Genomic DNA, 5,307 nt, shown 5'->3' with positions numbered 1-5,307 from the left:
ACACAAGCCCACTCCTCCCTTCATGACTAATCATCCAGAACCATTTTTCCTCCCAAGACACTGCACACACCGCCTTCTCCCACATGGACACCTCAGTTAAAAAACATCTAAATCAGCATCCCTTATGTTGAGTGTTACAGTTTTGATTCATCCACATGAAATAAATTGCTGTTAATTGAAACTAAACAAAAACAACTAATAACTAATGAAATATGCAAGAATTCTACAGGGAAATAATCGCAAAATAATCTAATGTCTCAATCATGCTGGAAGTGAGGTAATACTGAAACAGACTTCTTTCCCAGCCGGCTGGAGGGGTCATCAGTTTTTGTAGTGTTTACAATCAACAAGTTTCTGAGGTTGCTGGTTCTCTGCCGAGCTAATGCGGCAGCTACAACATTTGTAATGGCAGGCAAAAACCCTAGAGTTGCTTGAAGAACTGAAGCCAGAAAACAGGAGTGACCCAGAAGATATTTCTGATACCCTATGCCCGGAACACACCAGCTGCGAATTGGATTGCTCACGAAATTCGCGCGCTGCCTGTTGCTCCTCTGTTCACATCAGGCGAGAATTTCTGACACGCGCTTCTGCTCCTGCCTACTGTTTTCCAAACTTCCCCACCCGCGTGCCCTTGCTGTGTGTGTGTGTGTGTGTGTGTGTGTGTGTGTGTGTGTGTGTGTGTGTGTGTGTGTGTAACCAGTTTGCGCTGCTTGTTGATATTAGAAACTGCACTGATCCTTCTGCTGTTTTGTAAACCAGTTCTGTTCTAAATGAGTAAGTAAATAATCTAGTGTTTGTGTACAATATTATTGTGTATTTACCTTTGAATTAAATGTACTTGTTTGTATTCACACTTATTAAATTCATCTTTTGCTGTAAAAACTGTATTTAAAATTAAGGAAATGCTATGTTTCTCCACGGGAGTGTGTGTGTGTGTGTGTGTGTGTGTGTGCGTGTGTGTGTGTGTGTGTGTGCGTGTGTGTGTCTTTGTTTGTTCATTTTCATCTCTCTAGTCTGTTTAGATACACAGAAATTATCACATTTATCAGTTGCAGTGTTTTATTTAGAAGATTTTCTTTATTTAGTTAAATTTACTGGCCTGCCTCTGCTTTGGTTTGACTTCCTGCCAGAATTGACGTGGCTCACTCACGGCTCACGAAAAAATTAGAGCTCACGCCGAAACGATCGCTGCACAGCGCTAGCCTTTGTGGCGCTTCGTAGCTGATGTGACTGAGAGCGTAGGTTAACAAGGGTGCAGAATAAAAGCACTCGGTGTTCCACGCCACTTCATGGCGTTGTCGTTAGTCAGGTCTAAAATTATCTCAAGCTACAATTTTCAATGACCAAAAATTCCAGTGAAATGTATGTGTGAAGTGAATAATGAGTCAATTGTGGAATTTTACTTATTTTACCTTTAATGAGTCGTACTTATCATGCTGCCAGCTCAGTGGCCTAGTGGTAGAGTGTCCACCCTGGGGACTGAGACTTCAAAGTTCAAATCCCGGTCGGGTCATTCCAAAGACTTTAGAAATGGGACCCAATGCCTCCCTGCCAAAAAGGTCCCGAGCGCAGCTGCAGCTCCCGCTCCCCACGGGGATGGGTCAACTGCAGACATGTACTTCACCAGTGTGTGTGAAGATGATTATGACAGTTTAACTTTATCAACTTACTGTGTATGACTCATCTTTGCTTGTCTAGTGATTTTTTTGCTCAGGAAAATAAACTGCAGTTACCTAACTTGACCACAGGATGTCATTCTTACATATTGCACCTTTAAGCATAAATAGTGCAGCTTTTGATTTTTAATTCTTATTTATATATTTAAAGAATAACAAACATATTTTAATGATACACATTTTTTCCACCTGCTGACTAAACCACCGCTCTGGCTTCAGTTCAGCTTTAATGAGCCCTCTTTGACCCTTGTTCCATCCAGTGTGACGCTGGTCCATCTGTGAAGGAGCCTGTCTGTCACACATTCCACTGAAGGTCAGTGTTTACATGCATACTTGCATTTCTTTATTCAGGTTGTGGAATACTATTTTTGTACCTGATCACGGGGAGGGAACTACATTTTTCCTTTTCTGAGTCATTTACCATACTGGAGCAAAAAAAAAAAAAAGAATCAAAAATGTTGGTGGCTGAAATTATTGTGGGTTTCATCTTCAGGTTGTCAGTCTGTTGTGATACATTATGGCTTTGTAATGGAAGCATCTGTTATCACAGAATGCCACAGGGGTTCTTGGTCATTTTTCTGCAAAAATAAAAAAATAAAAAAAGAGCTTTAACACCCCCTCCCACCACCCCTCCCAGCAGCTTTACATCATTCTATTTTGGGAGCAAAACGTAACCATTCATTTCCATCTCGCTAAAATCTTTCACCTTATATTAATTTCCAGAGAAGTATAACTCAGAGGAGGAAATGCATCTGCCCAGAACCCCAGTCTCTAAAAAGTATGCAAATTCTAACCTTCATCAATTCCATTTTAAAATAACTAATAAACAGGTATTTGTACAATCCCATTAGATGTGTTTATTATAGTTGTAGAAGCAAAATAAGCCCCCAAAGTCTTGCAAAATAAAGGGAAAAGAACCTGTTTCCTTTATAGTGGTTCAGCTCACTGTCTACTATCACTGGCCTCCCACACACCCAGCCCTCTGCTGGAGCTGTCACTATCTCGTTTGAGTTGCTGCCCAGTGTGAGTCATGAATGTGCTTTGGTCAGGGTCAGGGTAACATGTAAGGAAAGCTTAAGCTTACTCTGGGGATATGCATCTCAGCATCTGTCAAATCAGATAAAGTAACAGAAGACAGTCATGCATTTTATTCTAATATCTAATCACTCAAACACCAAACTCTCTAAATAAAACAAATAGGGTTTAGTGAGAATCACTTTAGAATGTAGAGCTTTTCAGTGGATGATAGCTGAGCAAAACCATGGAGCCAAAATAGGAATCAGGATTTTTATCACCTGCTGCAAACGATGAAATGAAAGGGATGTTATTGTTTAATAGACCTGTGTGTGTGTGTGTGTGTGTGTGTATGTGTATGTGTGTGTGTGTGTGTGTGTGTGTGTGTGTGTGTGTGTGTGTGTGTGTGTGCGTGTGCGTGTGCGTGTGCGTGTGTGTGTGTGTGTTTATTAGTGACATATCTTATGAACCACTTCAAAGGGGACATGTTACCTCCAAGGGTTAGCATGAAGGCAACTGGTCTTCTACACAAATGCGTGGCTCAACACAGGAGAGCCACCTCTTCAGGTAAGGACTCTGCAGTCCACCTACACCTGAAGGACAAGGGACACACTTTTGAAGATGATGAAGTACACATTCTGGACAGAGAAGATGGTTTGAGAGAGGTGTAATGGAAAATATCTATGTAAAATAAATAAATAAATAAAAAACTACATTACCGTAAATCCTCTAATACAGGCCCGGGCCTGTATTTGACTCAAGTTCATCAAGCTCCAGGCCTTAATTGGAAGGAGGACCAGAATTAGAGGCAGGCCTCTATTTCTATTTGAGCAAAATGAACTAATGGTTCGCTGGAGTTTTTGACAATTAAAATTGCGCCCACATTTTCTAAGTTAAACACATTTCTTTTAACAACGGTAGTTTCTGCTTCTGCCCTCTCCCCCCTCCCCCTGTGCAGCGGCCGCAAACTCACTGATGCGCCTGCAGCCTCTCGGAGTTCCTGCTGCTCTAAACATTAAAATAATTATTTCATTTTCTGTTCCTCACTTCTGATGACCTTCAATGGTGTCTGTTTGTTGCAACCACCAGGTACAAAAACTAAATTTTTATTTTACTATTTTTCTGTTCTGCCTGTTTATTAGCTTCCTGCATCTCCTCTCAATCCTAAAGAAAAACTGCTACCTGGGTTCATATATATTCACTTTATGAGTTACCTTTGAACTGCAGTTCTAAAAGATCTACTGACCACAAAAACAGCGGAGCGCTCGCCGGCCACATCAGTTAGGTGCGCCACGAGGACAAAACAGGTGATGCGCCCCGATCCACAGCAGCGAAACACATCAGGCACAAATAAAAGAATAAAAGACAGAAAACATAAAAGGAAATGAGCCAACATGAACGATTGCGTGTTAAGTTAGTTTTTGAGGTGGCGACACCTAATTTGATAATGTTACTGTGGCCGTGCTCAGGACGCAGATGTCTGGAGCGCGTCAACAATCAGAGCTTTGCATGCGCAAGCTGGTTAAGGTTAGGATGGGGGTGAGGGGAAGGTTAAATTGCAAGAGGGTAAATGTCACAATTTGGTTAAATGTCCGTTTTACGGCGGGTGTCAGTACCGACGCTCTGGCACAGCGCGTTGCCTGCCGACGCGCAGGAGCTTGTCACCTGCTGACAGCAGGCTGCTGTCTTTTCCGTGGACTGCATCTTGCCAGTCATTATCACGTGACAGCGACTAGTCGATGACAGGCATAAAAAGTCACTATAGAGCGGTGAAGTCGACTAGTCACTAGTTCATACAACCCCTGCTACTGCTCCCCAGGGTGTTCTGCAGCACAATCAGCACGTCCTCTTTGAACTTGATATCAAATTTTCGCCTCCTCTTCGTCTCCGCATGGTTAAAGTTACCCTCGCGGTCTATCACTGGCAAATCAAAAGTGAGACGGTTGACACAACCGCCCCCCGTACTTGCTTGTTACCACATTCCACCCGGCCACAATAAAAAAACGGCCATTATTCACCTCCGCCGACTCCGACACCGGCCAAAATGTGATACCCGGCAGTTAATTAAATACAGGCCAATATTAGAGGATTTACGGTAACTATAGGAGGAGGACTTAGGTTTCACCTTTTACGCAGCTCTAAATCTTATTCCCAAACATTTTAAGTCTAGGTCACACCTCCCTGCATCTAATCAATACAGCAATTCCCTTACAAAAGAGGCTAACAATTCATCAAGGGGTAGAGAGGAGGGGGTATCCATAGGTAGTTTCTGCTCGTTACGAAACAACAGCCACCTACAGCTTATAAGCTTGACCCTCCCATTTGCAGTCAGAAAAGGCAAAGCTCCTCGAATGAGAAGCAAAATGTCTTCAAGAAACCAAAGAAGTCGAGTTGCCTTCATTTGAACCCTTTTGGGTTTAGCCACACAATTAGCTATACTTCTGCTGGTGGTTGGTTTGAGATCCGATCGCATCCTGTTGTCAGTCTCACCGAGCCACCGCACCTCCTTACTTCCCTGAGTCCTCCACTCCTTACACGCTCACGTATCTAGCAGCCGAAACCTAGATTGTTCTGTAGATTTGCTAAAGCAGCTTTAAATAGCGAGTGCATGGCTTCT

This window comes from Nothobranchius furzeri, chromosome 6 (genome assembly GCF_043380555.1).
Source record: "Nothobranchius furzeri strain GRZ-AD chromosome 6, NfurGRZ-RIMD1, whole genome shotgun sequence".
NCBI lineage: Eukaryota > Metazoa > Chordata > Actinopteri > Cyprinodontiformes > Nothobranchiidae > Nothobranchius > Nothobranchius furzeri.
The sequence above is the reverse complement of the archived record's forward strand: the minus strand, read 5'-3'. Positions refer to the sequence as shown.